The sequence below is a fragment of the Triturus cristatus genome, unplaced genomic scaffold (assembly GCF_964204655.1).
Source record: "Triturus cristatus unplaced genomic scaffold, aTriCri1.1 SCAFFOLD_491, whole genome shotgun sequence".
Taxonomy (NCBI): domain Eukaryota; kingdom Metazoa; phylum Chordata; class Amphibia; order Caudata; family Salamandridae; genus Triturus; species Triturus cristatus.
Genome location: NW_028187504.1, coordinates 25,085 through 45,069, shown reverse-complemented (window position 1 = coordinate 45,069; position 19,985 = coordinate 25,085). Strand labels below are relative to the sequence as shown.

The 19,985-nt window shown below is 47.0% G+C and overlaps 1 long non-coding RNA gene across 1 annotated transcript in view; it reads right to left on the bottom strand.

The window, feature by feature from the left end:
• LOC146771121 (uncharacterized) overlaps nucleotides 1–19,985 on the bottom strand; it is a 58,868-nt gene that overhangs the window by 32,970 nt on the left and 5,913 nt on the right. Inside the window, exon 2 of the long non-coding RNA XR_014975220.1 lies at nucleotides 16,492–16,536. This is a non-coding gene — a long non-coding RNA (uncharacterized LOC146771121). The remainder of the gene's footprint in view (nucleotides 1–16,491; nucleotides 16,537–19,985) is intronic.

Here is a 19,985-nt window from a genome sequence, read left to right as displayed (position 1 = left end):
TACCGTGCCTAATCCCGGTAGACACCCTTGTCGTTTATTTATACAAACATGGGTAGCTATTGACGGGCACATTTAATACACATGCACACCAAGCCATTCAAAGGGGATTCGACAAACATTCGATCAAAACTATGCAATAAACCCCCTTCACGGTTAATAAAACACACATCCACTGCCGGATGTGTAATACTTTTTATTTTACTCTCTGGAAAGGGGACGAACATCACTTGAGAGTCACAGCGCGCTCCTGACAGAGCCCAATGCTGTGTTACACCCACCATTGCCTGCTGAGTGCCACACACCTCTGTGTTGTATTCCACTAGCTAGTGCATATGCTATGACACTCTCTAGCCCATGTGCACTGTAACACCACCCCGTGAAGATGTCATGCCACACTTGTCTTCGCACGGGTTATATTGCCCCATCTAACGTGCCTTCCTCGATGCCTATGTTATAACGCACAGTGCTATGCCATACATATTACAATCTGGGATCCATATCTTTGTCACAGTGCATATGCAACGTTACACTCCCCAGCACATATTTTATATGACAACTTTAGAGACTAGTTAGGTTACACAACACTGCCCTGTGCATATTACACTCCAAGGCGCATATCGCATAGCACGCGCTAGTGCCTGTGCTATCTCGCGCTCTCCAATGAATCTGTCATTGCGCACAATGTATTGCATATTATATTTCACGTCCGGTTCATCTTATATCACACTTTTTGGTGCATAGTTTATACCATACACTATATCTAGTTTTCATTTTCAATCGTGCTCTCAGGACTATGTTCTATATAACACTGTGTTCACCTACCCTTTTCACGGGCATTACATTTTGCGATAGGGCGTGGAGGGTCTGTGGGTGTTTCTGCCAAGTGAGCCCGGAGTCACAGTCACAAACGTCCTCTTCTTCCTGAATAAAAGTGAGATTATGCTGCATACTTGTTCATATTTTAAGTAGTTCGCACAGACACAATGTTTTAAAAACAATAAAATTCCTAATACCCGCCTTCTCTGAACAGTTAGCTTGCTGCTCCACCCCCCTCCTCCCTATCCTCTGTTGTGTGAATCCATGGACTAGCCTCCTCCCTCCTGCCATGCATGGTCTGATGTGCTGCCACTGCCCTCAATTTAGTATGATGTACCAGTCCACTACTCCTGCCCTTCATTGCCCAATTCTATGCCCCATCATTGACCTCCTGCTTAAACTCTGTGCTTAGCTTGCCTCCCCTATTCTCCTTCCCCCTGCCCTCCGATGTCTTTGTGCATGCCCCTGCTCCATCCTTTTTGCCCACCATGTTCCATGGACCTGGCACTATCTATCTACTCTGAGTGTTCTGTTGAGCTGCCACTCCCTTCCCACCTGCCTAGCATTGTCAGATGACTGTAACCTGTCCCTGCCACCTCCACCCTGCCTGTCCAAATGCCATGCCCCTATCCTCTTCCTCCCTTCCTACATGGTCCATTGTACTGCCACACCCTTCTGCCCTCCCTGGTCTGTTGTGCTGCAACTGCTCCTCCTGCCTGCCCCGTGTGGTCTGTTGTGAGGCCCCTTCCCCTGAACTTTCTTGTCTGTGCACAGGTCCTGACCCTCCCTTCTATCCTCCATCGTCCTTTGTGCATGCCCCTGCACCCTCCTTCTTGCCCATCATAGCCATTGTGCTGCCACTAACCCTCCCACTTGCCATGCATGGTCTTCTGTGCTGCCATGGCCCCTCCCACCTTCCCTGTGTGGTCAGTTAGCTGCCCCTGACCCCCTCCCACCTTCCCTCCATGGTCTGTGTGTATGCCATCACAGTCTCACTGTTGCTCTTCATGGTGTGTCTTGCTTCTAGTGCCCATCCTGCCTGACCTCCATGGCTATCTTGCTGCTCCTGCCCTGCCCCCTTGCCCCCAGCCCTCTGTTTACATGTGCAGACCCCTACTCCCTCCCTCCTGGCTTGTCTGTTCCATTGTAATGCCCCTGATCCATCCCTCCTGCCCTATATGGTCTGTTATGCTGCAGCTTTCTCTCCTGTCTGTCCATTATGGTCAGCTAGCTACCATTGCCTCTTGCCCCTCTGTTCTCTGTTGTCCATATGCATGGTCCTGTCCCCTCCCTCTTGCTTTCTATGGATTGTTGTGCTGCACTCCCGTCCTGCATGCCCTGTGTGGTGTATTGTGCTGCTGCAAACCCTGATGCCTGCCCTGGAGGATCAGTTTGGTGCACCTCTCCATGTCCCTTCTGTCCTCTGTTATCCAAGTCCATGTCCCTACCCCATTTCCTTTCATGATCCAATGTACCATACTTGCGAACATTTTGAACTTGGTAAGAGGGAGATTTTGAAAAAAAACTAGGGTATTGATTTTCCCCTTTGAGTTACATTGAAAAAGAGGAGATTGTAGACAGGAGACAGATCAAATAAAGCCCATTTGAGCTTAAACACATTGGACGTTTCCTGGCTGAATCGGGTCTGTTGGCATGTATGGTTGTACTACCATTGCCTCTTCCTTCTGCCCACAATGGTCTATTACATTGCCACAGCCTCTCTTGCAAGTCCTGTATTGTTGGTTTGTTGCCCCTGCCCCCCTTTCCACTGCCCTCCATAGTCTGTTGTGCTTCCACGGCCCTTCCTGCCTGCTCAGTGTGGTTAAATTTTTCCTTTGCACCCTCCTACCTGCCTTCAATTTTCAGAGTCCTTGCCCCTGGCCTCTGCCTCTCAACAGTATCCTAATGAACAACTAGATTGCTAACATTCAATATTTATTACAAAAGTGTGGAACGCCTGACATCATCTTGATGTAATCAAAACTGTAATACCTAGAGCATTTCCTTTAGAAATTACATATATGAGAGGGTCTTATTGGCATCAAAATTATGGTTAGTGCTCTAAAAGACTAAAATAAGGACATATTTTATGAGTTTTCAAATAGCGACAAAGCACTTTTAAATTATTTGTTATCTTTATGTTTTTTTATCCAGTTGACCACTTGATTAAATGTTGCACTTAGGGGAGAGGATGTGGTGTTACTTCCAGAACTGCAGACTTTGCAACTGGGGAACCAGGTTGAAATTTCTGCTTCAGCTCGACATTCTGTGATTCTGGTCAAATCACTTAGTCTCCCCATGTCTACAACCAAAATGAATTTGTTCTTGTGTGATGTAACCAATGCTCATGTAAAGCACTCCAATACCTGACAAGTCTGCACTATATAACACTGCAAAAACACAAAATAATAAGTGTTTTGCACACTTCTGTCATTGGGCTATATTTGGGCTACATCTGGGTGATTTTGGGCTACATTTGGGCTCTTTTGTCTCCGGTGGCCATCTTGGGAGATTTATTTGTTATGAAGTTTCCTAATTTCCTCATGTACTGCAGTCTCCTCAGTAGGAAATGCTTTCAGCTTTTTACTTTGATTCCATCATGAAGGTATTCAGATATGTCACACATTTGCCATAAATTCTCAATGTTTCGCGAGGAATCGTCAACCGGCGCCAAAGATATTCAAAATAGAATTTTGAGATTTCCTATGGAAACTAGGTTGTAACTATAACTGTCTACTGGCGACCGCCAGTAGATAATATATATATGTATGTATATATATATATATATATATATATATATATTCACTGAAAAAACCATAGGTTTCACACACGTTATAGTTAGGAATTACCATTTAAAAAACCTTGCAAATTCACTGAAAAAACCATAGGTTTCACACATGTTATAGTTAGCTGGACATTTCACTCGTAAAAAACCATTGAAATTCCCCCGTTATAGTTAGTGCAGGCAACTATAACTCACGCGACCGCAATTCTCTGCTGATGCTAATACTGTATTTAGACACTTATTTGCCCATGTCTTCTTCCATTAAATTTTAGCTATACATATATTGCAAATATTTTTTTTTCATAAAGACACATATGTCATCAGCAGAGGATTGCGGTCGCGTGAGTTATAGTTGCCTGCACTAACTATAACGGGGGAATTTCAATGGTTTTTTACGAGTGAAATGTCCAGCTAACTATAACATGTGTGAAACCTATGGTTTTTTCAGTGAATTTGCAAGGTTTTTTAAATGGTAATTCCTAACTTTAACGTGTGTGAAACCTATGGTTTTTTCAGTGAATTTGTACGGTTTTTTAAATGCTAAGTTACTTTACGCCGTTCGTGGCATGCGCGCCCACTTCACGCAGTTCGTTCCGTGCGCGCACGGTGCGCTTCGCACACAGTGAGCATGCGGTGCGCTAAGCGCACCGCGCGCCCACTTTACGCAGTTAGTGCCGTGGGCCATGCCTTGGGCCATGTACGCACGATGCGCATCGCGCATCGTCCACACACGGAGGACATATTATGCGCTTCGTTGTGAAAGGTTATCTATTAGATGATCAAATTAGCTCTATGCCATGCACAAAAGGTGCACTTCGGGCACCTTTTGCACACGGGGTAAGGAAAATGTGGATAATTTCTTTTTTAACAGTTAGCTTGCTGCTCCACCCCCCACCTCCCTATCCTCTGTTGTGTGAATCCATGGACTATCCTCCTCCCTCCTGCCATGCATGGTCTGATGTGCTGCCACTGCCCTCAATTTAGTATGATGTACCAGTCCACTCCTCCTGCCCTACATTGCCCAATTCTATGCCCCATCATTGACCTCCTGCTTAGCCTCTGTGCTTAGCTTGCTGCCCCTATTCTCCCTCCCCCTGCCCTCCGATGTATTTGTGCGTGCCCCTGCTCCATCATTTTTGCCCACCATGTTCCATGGTCCTGCCACTTCTATCTACTCTGTTTTTTTATTTTTTTTATTTAATATTTTTATTAAGAAGCTTGGAACAAACAACATTGTTTAACAATAAAAAAGAACAAAAACATGGTCTCATTACAATACATAATACATTCCTCCACAGTTAACTTCAAAAGCAAATACAAGGGATGGTAAGGTCAAGCACAAGAAAAAGTAATTAAAGCATAATACAATAGGTAAATTCGTGTTTAGCCAACCCAATTTTGACTATTCCTTAGTCCATTTTTCCAAAGGGTCCCAAATGCGTTGCCCCATCTCACGCCTTCTTCTACCCCATCTTAAAAAATAGCTGATTCTAAATTATATAGAGCCAGAATCCTTGCTCTCCAATTTAAGAAAGTAGGGGCATCCGGGCTTATCCACTCCGATGTTATGGACAGCCTTACCACAGACATAGCTGTAAACTAAAAAGCAATTTCATACCTAGTTCTCTGCTTCAAACGGTTGCTCTCACAACCAAATATAACAAGCTCTGCCGAGAGAACAACTGAGATATTGAGTTTGGAATTTAAAAAAACTTTTATATCATGGAGAAATATATACAGTTTGGGACAAGAAAAAAACATATGTAAATCATTAGCAGCTGCCAGCCCACATCTCGAGCAATGATGACCTCCTCTACCTTCCCATTTAGCAATTTTGGCCGGGGTATAGTACAAGTCAAACAGTGCCATTTAGCTTTGGGACCGTAAGCTTCCTGATATAAAGATGCTGTTTGAAAGTTCTAAAGCCTGAGAAATATCTAGATCTGTTTTACCTAACTTCGTTTCCCATTTAGCATTCATTTAATTTCAATAGTCTTTATTTTCGATCAATTTCATCATAAAAAGACATTACAATGTAAAAATAAGCATTACATACAAGATAAAAGATAAAAACGGTTCCAAAATGACACAAAAGAAATAAGATCATGATTAAACACAACACTGGTATCTAGTGATTCCTATTTCTAATAATCCAAACCCAACCCAAGAATTTGGCCACGGCGACTACGATACATTCACCAGTATCAGATCTTAAGATTCTTAAAGCCTCAAGCCCCAGTCTAGTGCCCAAAGTGCGACGTATAGGTTTGAGCCATTATGCCGGGGGCTGCATAGTCCGGGCAGACAAAAAATATATGACCCACAGATTCAGCACAGTCTTTACACCAGCGACAGGAGTCACATACCTTACCCTTCCATTTTTTATTAAACAGTTTGGTGGGTAGGGTGCCAACCCTCAGTTGATGATAAAGTTTCCTGTCACTGGGCCTGGTAATAATGTCCCAATAGGCTTCTAAGAGTGGGACTTTTTTCCTCACAAGAAACCTGCCTGTCAAAGACTCTGCTGGAACAAGGGATAGTTGTTTCTGAAGTACCATAGACCAGTAAAGGCTTTTAAAGAGCTTTTTAGGAGGAAAAGGGTTATTAGCAGGGTCAGTCCCAGGCCCATGGATTCCAATAGCAGACTAACTTGCTTGAACCACACAATGTTACCGGAGCCCAGAATAGAGCGAACATCCAAAAATGCCTTTGCATAGGGGCCTAATTCCGGTACGGTCCATAGTCTCCTCCAAAAAGCCAATGGTTTAAACCTGGCAATATCTTCAAAAGAATAACAACCAAGATCCAGCAGGAGCGGTTTCACTGGACTTGAACAGGGGAGACCAGTGAGGATCCTCAAAAATTTGTGTTGTGCCTTGACCAAAGGGGAAAGATCAGCAAAACCCCAGAGTTCTGCACCATAAAGGATCGCAGAATTAATCCTGGCATTATAGATTTTATTAGCAGGACCTATCATTTTCATCTGGGACTGTTTCTGTTCTTTAACCAAGCACCCAGAGAGCTGGGCAAATTTGAGAGATAGGACATCTATTTGTGGCCTCCAATTCAACTTGTTTTCGAAAACAACCCCCAGATAAGTCATAACTTTGGCACGTTCGAGTAAATCATTGTTCATGGTAACATGACCTTTCACACTTTTCCCTTTGTTAAAGACCATGTACTTAGTTTTTGAGACGTTAACTAGCAGGTCGAAGTCAGAACAAAAGTTGGCAAATACGTTCAAAGCCGCCTGTAACCCAGACTGAGTCTGGGATAGTAGTAGGGTGTCGTCGGCAAACATGAGTAGTGGGATTTTTATACCGCCCAGCGTGGGGGCGTCAGTGGATGTAGATGAAAAGTACTGCACAACTCTATTAATGAATAACAGAAAAAGAGTAGGCGCAAGGACGCACCCTTGCCCAACACCCCTATTAACTTTGAATCTGTCAGTGACCTGCCCTTGATTCCCCCATCGTACTTGTGCAAAGTTATTGTCATGCAACCTAATGACAATATTCAAAAGGTCAGCAGGCATCCCTAACTCTGCTAGAGCCCCCCAAAGTTTAGTCCTATTGACTAAGTCAAAGGCTGACCGGAGGTCAACAAAAGCGGCGTACAGAGTACCGCCACAAAGATAGACCGTTTTCCAGACGATCAGTTGGAACTTGAACGCCTGGTCGATGGTACTGGTACAGGGTCTAAACCCGGCCTGCAGAGGTGAGATGATATCCTCCTGCTCAATCCATGACTGAATTCTTGCCAGGATCATCCTGGCAATAATTTTTTGAACGGAATCAATTAAACTAATCGGGCGGTAATTCCCCGGGCACGAGCGATCACCCTTCTTAAAGATGGGCAGTATCTCGGCGCCCTTCCAGGATTCAGGGATGACAGCCCCTTTGGCTATAGCAGTTGCCATGAATGCAATATAGGGCACCCAATTACTATGGTCAAATTTAAAAAGATCCGCGGAGACACAATCTATGCCCGGTGCCTTGCTACTAGGAACCTTGGTTAAAGCCATCTCGACCTCTTTACAATCGAATGTAAGGTTCTGGAGGGTGGACATGTCCTGTAAGATGGGAGGAACAGTCTCTTCAACCAGATTAGTATCCGAGAACTGGCACTCAAAATGCGACACCCAAGATTCGGGGAGAACATGGTTTGAGGGAGCCTGCGAACTCGGAGAGTTGCCCCACTTCACAATATGCCAAAACATGGTCAGATTTCTTTGTTTACTAGCGACCAAAAGGTCGTTCCAATGTTCGTTGTCCCAATCTTGTTTAGCCGAGACTTTAGCCTTACTGTAGTCTTTCCTGGCTAATCTGATATTGGCCTGATTTTTAGATTTAATGGTGGATTTCGGTTTGCCATAAGACTCACGGCATGCTTTGTTATACCAAGGATTTTGCTTTGGTAAAAACGATTTCTTAACCTTACAGGGTTTAGAAAAAAGAGCCTGGAAGCCTAAAAATAGGTTTTCGTGAATATGAGTAGACTCGCCAACGACAGCCTCTTGGCTCTGGAGAGAATGAAGGGCTTCCAACGCACATTAAACTTTCGAGCTAATTTCGGTGAGTACTGCACTATCGATAGCAATCTTTTCCCAGCGCACTCTCCGTTGATTATTAGTTAGGAGGGCGTCAGCAGTAACTATCTCGGATGGTTCACTTCTATGGGCTGGGCAAAACAGAAAACTCAGAACTAAAGGATTGTGGTCGCTCTCGGGGCGATCAAGAATCACCATATCATTTAAAGTGGACCAAAACTTAATTAGGGCATAATCGATTCTACTACAACGACGACCATCGGCAAAGGTATCCTTGCCATTTTTGTCAGAGAGGGTCCGTCCGTTGGCTGCCCTAAAGCCACGCCCCATACACAAGCTCATCCACTGAATAGCAGATTCAGTCCACCTCTTGATGGGGGGAAGGTCAAGAGGTGGAATATTCCAATTTGCGTCCACTTCCAGTGTAAGTGAGTCCCAAGCAGTGTACAAAGGTTCGAAACAGCAATTTAGATCACCCACTATTATCACATTTGTGCAGGGGTTGACTGTTTCCAAGAACCCGTCTAATTGTAGAAAAGTATTAGTACCTCACCCGCCTGGTAGGCCCCTATTATATACATTTATAATCAAGATATTAGGATCATCATTAAGTTGCAACAAGATGATCAAAATGTCGGGGCTATCAATGGCTATCAATGGCCAGTTCGGTGAGACTATACTTAAGGATTTGCCTCACCCATATGCAGAGACCACCCGAAGGATGACCCCTTATCCCACTAGAGGCCCCTTTATAAAAATTAACATAACCAGAAAAGTAAATCGGGTCCACAGCCCACGTTTCCTGAAAGACCAGGATATCGAGGTTATTCGCCCAGGCAGACCACTCCTCCATTACAATTTTACTTCTTAGACCGGCAATGTTCCACGAGGCCAATGTAAGAAGGGGGGAAATAGTTGTAACAGCTGGCAAATGGGCAAGTAAAGAACCCTGTGCGGCAGAATGGTTTACAGTGTTGCCAGGTTCCAAACACTCGTGCTCGTTGGGACAAGGATCTATGTGTGAAATTAATGATCTATCATTGTGCAACGCGCGAGTAAGAGGTACCGTCTCGGTTTCGATGGGTGTGGGGTTAACAAAGTTTTTGCCCTGGGGATTATCTAAACACTCCAGTGCTGGTAGAAAGGAATCAAAATTGCTAGGGGGCACAATGAGAGAAACATATGCAGTGTTGGAATACGTGTCACCCATACCCAGGTGTACCACCCTGGGCCCGCTACAACTTACGGTCCCCGTACTGGCAGAACATCCAGGGCCAATAGCAATTTTACTCACACAACCCAAATTAGTAAAATTAGTTGACAGTCAATCAACCCCTTCCATACTACTCAACGGGGCAAAATGATTAGACAATGGGAGATGGAAATCCAATCTGGATGGACAGCGAAAAAAGCCCCTGTTGACCCTTTCCCAACCAGTAGACAAATCGCAACGTGTGTCGCGAAAGTCAAAAGAAAAGAAATAGGACAAATCCAAGGTGTGTATTCCAGTAACGCTCGAGGTATTAGGATGGGAATATATATGACTCACCACTCTAGGGTCCCGAAAGTTAAGGATTATACAATCTCCCTCCACTTTCTTTACTTTGATACCCAACCAACTCACCCTACGTACAGACAAAATTTCCGCACTTAGTCTAGGTGGCAAAGGCCTATTCACATTTAGCCAGTGAATCACCTTATTCTTCAACTCGCTGTGGGACTCAATCTTTACCTGAGGGAGCCTTGGAACACCAGCCAATATAACAGTATAGGGTGAGGACTCAGGAGGAAGATTGATACATGGAAGTTTTAAAAACGGACCTTCACCCTGGGAAGAAGTCTGCCCTGTTGTATTGTTGCTCTTATTGATAACAACATTACTAGCTAGTTTATTGGACATAACAGCGCCAACAGGTGTATGAGTAACTTCCACGACATGATCTTTGTGGGCAGGTGGGTAGGAAGATACACTAGCCGGGGAAGTAGGACCATTAGAAACAAACCCTGTTTTGACGGCTGAACCAGGAGGTGGTAAAATCTCGGAACCTGGCGGAGTCGCTAAAGTTTTCTCCGAAAGAGTCGTGTTTGTGAGCACAGTACTCTCCAGTTTCCCAATGGAAGTGGAGAGTTGCTTGACTCTCTCGTATAGTGGTAAGAAGAAAGATTTAAGCAATCGGTCCAGAGACTCAAAAAAGCCGGTAGGCAGAGAATTGACGTTAGGCATAATAGGGGAGGGCTGACTGGGCATAAGACTCCCAACAACGGGAGGGGTACTACGAGACATATGGGATTGGGGATCGTTACATGGGTTGGCAGGTTTAAACGCTTTGGGCACTTTGGCACGTCTGCCTTTGGATGGCACTCCCACACGTTTTCTTTTCCCATTGGTAGACTGGGGCCTGCTACCCATACTCGAAATAACTTTACGTGGCTGCTCAATAGGAGGCAAAGAGGGAATAACACTAGAATTGACAGATAAGCGACTGGGTTCTAAAATGTTTATAGTATCAGGAATGATTTCCAAAGTGCTATGTGTTGTGTCCAACATCCCTTGCACAGTACTAGGCAGCAGATCAGAAACGGGTTGAGGCTGCCTGCATTCAGGAGAGACGGCTGCCATGATGTTACCAAGAGACGATCTCTTCGCTGATATTTCTAAAGACAGTCTTTTTTCTGTTAAAATGATCTCGTGTTCAAGGAAACGGACTGCTCTAGTGATGAAATTATCGAGAGTCCCTGATACACAGCCCCCTGTACTGCCCTGCACAATCTTCCTTCCAGACCTTAAGGAAGTCATCTTCGTACGTGACAAGCGTACAATAGGGCAGCCAGTGGCAATAACAAAGGTCCTTAGGATACAATATATTACAGATACCAATATTCACTTTGGGTTTAGGAACATTAATGAAACATAACAACTAATGCACACAACTAATAAGGGACATGGGTACAACAAGAACTCACAACTATACGGGCACTTGTACCACACAGAGTGCGGAGGTTAGAGGGATTGCCCGTCCCGTCCACTACTGGCCACGAACGGCCACAAACGGTCCCGCCCTTGTCCCGGGCTTCTCCCGCGCTGCGACCCGCGCTGTGTGTAGAGAGTCATCTGGGGTTAGTCCTGAGGAGGGGCGGAGTCACGGCGGAAGAGGCTGCAGCTGAGGTCCGAAGGGCTGCTGGTCCTCGCAGTCCGTAGCGCTCACAATCCCCCTGAAGCAGCAAGTGGCTGTGAGAGTCCTGTGAGTGGCTCCCGCGGAGCGGGGGCCACGAGCTGTTATCAATGTCCTGAGGAGGGGCGGAGTCACGGCGGAAGAGGCTGCAGCTGAGGTCTGAAGGGCTGCTGGTCCTCGCAGTCCGTAGCGCTCACAATCCCCCTGAAGCAGCAAGTGGCGGTGAGAGTCCTGCGAGTGGCTCCCGCGGAGCGGGGGCCACGAGCTGTTATCAATGTCCTAAGGAGGGGCGGAGTCAGGGTGGAAGAAGCTGCAGCTGAGGTCCGAAGGGCTGCTGGTCCTCGCAGTCCGTAGCGCTCACAATCCCCCTGAAGCAGCAAGTGGCGGTGAGAGTCCTGCTAAAACTGATTGACTGCCTTCACAACATCCATTGTTTGAAAGAGCATTCTGTAAGAGTATAGCATCTGGGAAACCAGAGAGTAAATGTTGATACCATTCTATATCACAACTAAGATTTCAAATAATTGAACATGTGGAGCTACAACAAGGTACCAACAATCACCTGAGACTTCTCCAAAGGGAAGTTTTTTGGATCAAAAGCCTGGACACCATGGCACCCACCGGTCTCAATGACCGGATGGACATGTCGTGCTTTATTTAACCAAGAGTTTCTTAACTAGTCAGCATCCCCTTAGGCCAGCTTCTAAACTGTAAAACCAACTACGAACATTACAGCAAAACTCACTTAATATCATGTTACACACATACCAACTCCTTATGCACGATTATTTAGGTTACCACGCACCTTTCAGTTTTCAAAGGAACTCTCAGCACTTGTCTATATATCTCGATGCGCATTTCATCCACATTGTGCACACAGTTTATTGTACACAACACATATGTTAACACTACCCAACGGATCTATTAGTCCGAAAGATGAGGAACTTTAAGTTTGCTGAACATATCTCCGCTGAGAGAACTCTGCTCTTTTTTTATCCCCTAGTCGTCATCATTTTATGCACTGTGATGTTTTATTATTTTGTTTCTACTTGGCACCGATGTATGCCCACATACATTACCCGATCTCATTTGTTCAGACTAGGAGCTCGTAAAAGTAATGATCACGAAATACTTCTTAGTTCTGATTGTTCCGTTCTCTTATCGCTCATTATATCTTGCATTTATGAATTTCCCCCCTATCTTGCAGCGTTTCGTCTCCGTTCCAACATGGCACCCATGTTAGCACTGAGAACCTTCTGTTCATTAGATTAAAACCAAGACTTTCTTAGTCCATCGTTTATGTCGGGTACTTCCGGTTTATGTCCTGAATTGTTTCTCTTACAAAAGCGCATTTTCAGCTGACGCTTTGCACTCGTTCACTGGTGTTGCAGAGACGTTCGTTATTTCTCCCCCGTAGCATTTTTAAGGTGAGGTTTCTGTGACGTGCTTCTCGTTGGTTGAGTACGCTGTTCATTCTGGTCACACCATTCCGTTAATTCTTCCGTTTTTTATAAACAAAACTCGTTCCTTTTTTCTCCCTTTCTCTTTACGCAGCTCTTCACAAAACCTCCGGAGGTAAGATTTCACCCGTTTAGCCTTACACGCAACTTTTTTTAGACTGTACTTCTGAGGATCTTGTGCGTCTAGTATAGTTCACTTGATACGCTAATGGTTTACACACGCAATTATTATTTTTCCAACAGCTTCAGAGCCGACCATCTTGCGTAAGGTATGAATTCATTACCACTACTGTAACCCTCTATCAATTATCGAGCACTTGCATTAGGACTCCTGTCCTGATTAATTTCACTAACATGATCTGGTTCGCTTTCATAATTTCAGAAATACGAGTGTTGCACACCCAGGTAAGCGCGTAGTTGACTATGTTTTACAATCTTCTTTCACGTATATATCATCACTTGAGCCCATGCTGACTCAGTCATATTTCTGTCCGTTGCAGATAACATTTAACCACACAGACAAACAGGTAACTTGTTGTCAGACACGTCTGCTCTGTATTAGAGTCACTGAGATTGAGCCCCCACAACATAATCCTAACTAGCAACATGGTTCGCTTTATATTTTTCAGATTGGCCCCTGACGAAGGAACCGGCTGGTTCCGAAATGCATTGGGCATTTAAAAAAATTTCTGCTGTGTTGAATTTTTTTGTGTTATTGCATCATGTTTAGTACATGTAATTTGGTATTGTGCTACATGTGAAAACTGTTTGTATCCATGCTGTTTAAATGTCATTAATTTGTATTGGTACAAACTGCTACATTCTTATGCGTTTCCACATAAGAAAATAATGTGTAAAGTTCTAGAGTATGTCATGTTTCAATGCTGAAAATTAAACATACATTTTTCAAAAAAAGTAGTGTCAAGTAGGACACTTTGTGAACAGTGCTCAGTTGCATACAGGCTCTCAACCTGTCAATATCCAGTTTCATTGGAAAGCCACCATGCACTTTATCTAATGTTTGAAAGATGTAGTTTCAGTGGAAAGCTATTATGCACTTTATCTAATGTTTACTTGCTCTAGTTTATACACTGTTGTCTAGCCAAGAAAGTTTGCACTAAAAAATAGCACTATGTTTTTATTGCGGAGATACGGTGTCTTGAAAATTGATAACGTTTTATGTTTTACCTCGAATAGCTGCTCATTGTTGGTTTTATGTCTTAAACTCGTTTTTTAAATACTTTGCATCTTTGTGTGTATATGTGACTTATGGTTTATCAAAAAAACAAATAAAGTTTACGAGCTGAATAAAAAACTAAACTGTAACAGCTGCACCAACCAACAGCTTTGAAACTGCCTGCTGAGGTGAAGGTTGTAACCAATCACTGTGGTGTAGGTGCACGTGTCCTCGACAGACCCAAATAACCTGATGAGGACTCAAGAAAAACACATGGGAAGCCTGTCTTAGTGGTCTTGAGGTGTAATTTCACTCTGCAGGAAAAACACTATCAAGACTTCAGGAAGGCAAGTATGCAGTGAGGCAAGGATGCAGTGAGGCAAGGATGCAGTGAGGCAAGGATGCAGTGAGGCAAGGATGCAGTGAGGCAAGGATGCAGTGAGGCAAGGATGCAGGAATTAAAGAATGGAGGAAGGACGTCACAGCAAGCTATCCATGACGGTCACTTGTCCCAGCAATCTCAGTCCTCTGCATTCCCAGATAGCCTTGCTTCCTACATTCTACGCCTAACCTCCCATACTAGCCATGTGCACTCTGCCCTTTCTCCATGCAGGCTGCAATACAGCCTACATGGTAAAAATGGCCTCCCCATAGGCTCTAGGCTGGGTGCTGTCCCGACTAATCGCAATGCTGCCATTTCAGCATTGTGATTGGCTCAGGGGAGGGAGGGGAGGCTGCCTGCTTCCTGTCCCTGGCAGGAGAGCAGGAGCCAAGAAAGCGTGTGACCTGGTCGGTGGACAGGTACGTTTTTAAAATGTATTATTACATTTACCACTTCCCCACTCGATCCACCCACCCACGATTAATGCCGGCCGCGACTCGCACAAAGCATTCAACCTTGTACCCTGGCTGTTCTGCATGCACACAGCACAGCATTCAACCTTGTACAGTGGCAGCCCTGCACACACATGACAGCATTCATCCTTGTACACTGCCAGCTCTGCACCCACACAGCACAGCATTAAACCTTGTGCATGCCAGCTCTGCGTGCACACAGCACAACATTCAACCTTGTACGCTGCCAGCTCTGCACACAGCACAGCATTCAACCTTGCAGTCACGGCCCGCATTAAGCTGATTTTTTTTTATAAACGTTCTCTTTCACTTTTCCAGCGTCTTTAAGTTGACTTTGTTTATAAATGTTCGCTTTCACTTTTGCCACATAAATGTTGAAAGCGTGTTTCCCCTTCTCCAGAATCCTGCTTCTCTTTCCATTTTGCCACGCGCTTGTTTGTAATGCTACAGCTTTAAGTGCAGGTTGGCAATGGGAAAGCAGATTAAATACCTCAATCGAGATGGCTTAGTTTTCAATGTCGGCAGGACCTTGAACCTTTCTGATCAATTGTGCTCATATTCCGCTAACATAAAGAGATTCAATTTTCAGAGTCATTTCTTTACTCGACTGCTCTCTGCCCGAACACTTTTCCAAGCACGCTGTCTGCATATTAAGTGTTCATATGACCATCTGGTTTTGTGAGATTTCTACCAAGATCCCCCCGGTAGTGGAAGCTGAGGTGTATATGAAGATGTTTCACCAACACCAATTCAGCACTGTCCCCGAAGCCTACGCACATTCTAAATTGCCCAACAAAAAAAAACAGCGCATTTTGTCGTTTACTCCCCTGCCTCCTGCACTCTTGCTAACTTTAGTGCATATCTGTGACACTTTTCAATAAAACACAGGCGGATGCTGGCAAAATGTGCCCCAAACTCAGCTCCTCTGTATCCAGCAACAGGCCACGCAAAAGGGAACACTTACTTGCAGCATGGCACACAGTGTTTTAGAAGAGCGATTACCCTTTGTTTCTTTGAAAAATATGTTGCCATAGAAGCGCATGGAGCTCGCGCACATTTTAACTTATACAAAAAAAACAGCGCATCTTTTAATTCATTCCCCTGCCTCCTGCAGTGTCGTGGACTCGAGTGCACATGTTTAACATCTCTTAGCAAAACATAGGCTGATATTGGCAAAATGTGCCCCAAAACCCACTCCGTTGTAGCCAGCAACAGGCCCCGCAAAATGGAACATTTACTTGAACCATGTTACAGTGTTTTGAAGCAGATGGTTCACGGTGATTAGCATTGACATTTAATAACAGAGGTTGCTTTTATTTACACCGAGGATGGCATGATGTTGAAAAAAATCACTTAAGGTCCCAAAAGCGAGACCTATTGGCTATGCCAATGCTTGTTCAAAGGAGCTCCGAGGCAGAAGATTTCCGAGCTGGCATTGTATCGGCATCTTCTTTCCAGAGTTGAAAGATTAGTCAAGCCAGTTCCAGTTGCGCAAGTTCAGCTGTGGGGGCCAATTTCAAAATAAAGACTCTGTACTCGGTAGTTATTCGAAACCTTGTTTCCGTTGCTCAGACCCCAAATAGCTCTCACCTTTCGTATTCAGAGGGTTCTTTTGAAAAGGCAATTTTTCAAAGAGTCTTAGGTTTAATTCATTAGAATAATAAGTGTAAACGTACCTATGTTGTTGCTCCAGTTGAGTGTAAAGGCTTCGTTGATTCCACCTGAATTAAAAAGAATAGAAAGGTTAATAGTTCTACCAACAGTATCAGATACGGATTAGTTAATAGACTGCACATTAGTTCCTTTAAATTGTAATTGCATTCCTACAGCATAGCCACACATTTTGCACTGCCCACATTTTGGACTATTGTGAATTCACTAGTGTTGGACCCGGCCTCGTAGAGTGGCCCTCCGTGCCCCCGCACCACCGAAACCTGGTACCTGCAGCCCCAGCACACGGCCCCGCCGACCCTTCCCACCAGGACCCCCGCACCAACCCCGGACATCCCCGTCTATGGCCTCTCTCCTTTCGGCCACCCCGGGCCCGCGTGCCCACTCCATGCAACAAGATGGCCACCCGACCCCAGCGCGACCCGGGCCTCGAGGCGCCACTCCGGCGGGAGGGCATCACGCTTCCAAGGGATGAGAGAGGGAGGAGCAGTTTCTATCGCACCTCTGAACTCCCCTGGGACGATGGGTTTCGATCGGCCCTCCGGCCTCCCTGCGGGCTGGCTCCATACCTGCTGGGTGTCTGGGACTCCTCCCGACCCGGCCCTGAAAGGATCAAAAGACAATAGCAGGAAACCCCGACCAGCGGCCCCCAGGTGACGAGACCCCTGCCTGCACAGACTCCGGACATCAAAGAGGGGTCGACCTATAACAAGGGGTGCTCTGAGACTGTCCGGGAGATTCGACGCTGGAACAACGAGAGCCTGCGACGTGTGCGTGGCTCCTGGAACTGAACCCACCTAAGCCTGCTGAGTGACTCGCGGCTTCCTGAAGATCGTAAGACCTCCGAACTTGTGCCTGGCCCTGCTGAGTGACTCGCGGCCCCCTGGAAGATCGTAACACCTCCGAACTTGTGCCTGGCCCTGCTGAGTGACTCGCGGCCCCCTTGAAGATCGTAACACCTCCGAACTTGTGCCGAAGCCTGCTGAGTGACTCGCGGCTCCTTGAAGATCGTAAGACCTCCGAACTTGTGCCAAAGCCCGCTGAGTGACTCGCGGCTCCTTGAAGATCGTAAGACCTCCGAACCTGTACCTGAGCCCGCTGAGTGACTCGCGGCTCCCCCCCCCAGACTCTCACGGTCCCGCCGGACCCCGACTCCGACCACGTATCCCCCAGCTCGAGGATTGTGAGCTGTGCGCCGGATACGTCCCTGCTTGAACCGTTACCTGAGACTGTCCCGCTACCCCCTACCTTTCCGAGACTCTTGAGCCCGTGCTCACTTTGTACATATTTGCAGTGATACCTATCTGATAAAGCTTGTTTTCTGAGAATATCCAGTGTGGTCACTCTGTGTCGTGTGGTGCCAGAAGTACGATCCTAGTTGCGAGATTCCTCCCCCTGGGGAATCTCCCGCCAACGCCCGGCTACGATACTACACGGGTGGGACTCAGGGTAGTCAGGACCCCCTTCCGGGCTCCTCTGAGGTCGCCGTCTAACATTGGTGGCAAGCGACGGGATTCGGGCCCATCACCTAGAGATCGTACAGTGAACAACGGACGCACGACCAACAAGGATGGCAGAAGGAAGCGCCATGAGCTCCACAGAAACCAACGCCAACAGAGTGTTCCAGGTGGAGCAGCTAGAAGAATACACACACAAAGAGCTAAAGCAATTTTGCAAAGAACTTAAAATCGCTACCACTGGCCGCAACACTAAGGAAGACTTGCAGAAAGCACTGAAAACTTGGGTGGAGACCGGGGCCTCCCGCCCGGAAGGCACGGGGGAGCGCCCCGATGAAGCCGAACCCCCCCCAAGGGAAAGCAGCGGCAATCAGGTGCAAGGCATCGTACCAGACGGGGGCCTATCCCCGGAAGAACTCGCGGACAGAGAGAGAAGCCGCAGTCATGAACTCGAGTTAGCCAAACTCAAAATCGAGGGCGAATTGAAGTTAGCGGAGAAAAAGCTAGCGGTAGAGCAAATGCGCGTACAAGGCGAACTGGAAGAAAAGAAGCTCCAACGGGAGCACGAAGGAAGGAAGCTCCAACTAGAGCACGAACGCAGCTTAAAGGAACTCGAGCTCAAGGCCCGAAACGAGGACGGGAGGCCCTCGGGAAACCGAGAGACGACCCCCCCAGCGGAACAGAAGGTCCACATCCCCAAGGATGTGGTCAAGGAATATTATAAAAACGATGACATTCAGCAATGGTTTCGGGCCTACGAGGTCGCCATGACCTCCCATCGGATCCCACAGAAGGACTGGGGGGCGGGGTTGTGGGGGCAGTTTCTGAGCGAAGGAAGAGACACCCTGCTCGACCTTCCCCTCTCCCTGCAGACCTCCTACAGCCACATGAAAGAGGCTCTCCTCACAAGATACGGCCTCACCCCAGAAATGTACCGCCAACGGTTCCGGGACTGCAGGAAGATCCCGGGCACCACTTGGGTGGAGTATGTAAACTTTTTTAGTCGGGCCTTCGATGGGTGGGTCAAGGGCAGCAAAGTCACCACCCTTGCCGAACTCACTGATCTCATGTTATGGGAACACCTGGCTGCGAACTGCTTCATAGAGCTACGTCAACATCTGCTGGATAGCAAGCTCACAGATCCCCGGAAGCTGGCTGTGGAGGCCGACCGCTGGACCAACACCCGGGTCTCCCGGGGCATGGTAGGAGAGTACCCCCGAACCAGTCAGGGACCACCCCGCCAGAGAGGAGGAGGGAACCAGGGAGGGCCGAGAGAGTCCCAGCCTAGCCCCTGCAAGACACCACCTCCACCTTTCCCGGCGCCCCCCCCACCAGTGACCGGGCCCCCTCGGAGACGGGGACACCGGGTGACCGTCACCTGCTTCCGTTGCCAGAAACCCGGGCACTACGCCAATGACCCCGAGTGTCCCATGGCCACCCAAGTCCCCCCTGCGAGACAGATAGCCAACGTAGCCCTGGGGGAGGAGGTTGAGGAAGCCGAGGAGTGGGAACCCGCAGCGATGGCCCTAGTATCCCTGGGAGATAGGGAAATGGTTCCTGGTAGCCTCCTACCCTCCAACACACAGAAATATGGGCAGCTCGTCAAAATCAATGGCCACCAGGTAGAGGCCCTGCGGGACACCGGGGCCAGTATCACCGGTGTCCTCAGGCACCTAGTCCCCGAGGAACAGATCCTCCCCAATGTCTTTTGCCCCGTGATATCCGCAGACAATAGGGAAAGTATGTGTCAGGTAGCCCTGGTGCCATTTGAGTGGGGAGGGGTGATAGGTAAACTCAAGGTGGCCGTAAGAACCTCCCAGCCGGTTGACTGCCTCCTAGGGAACGACCTGGAGAGTTCTCCCTGGAAGCATGTAGAGCGCAAGGCCCACCTAGGAATGATGGGACTCCCCGAGTGGGTGTGTATCACCACCCGATCTATGACAGCCCGACTCACTCCCCCGAGAGAAGTCGAGAGCACCCCGGCCGAAGAAACCAGTACCGTCCCCGCCGAGGGTCCTCCCGTTCCCCCATCAGAAGGGTCC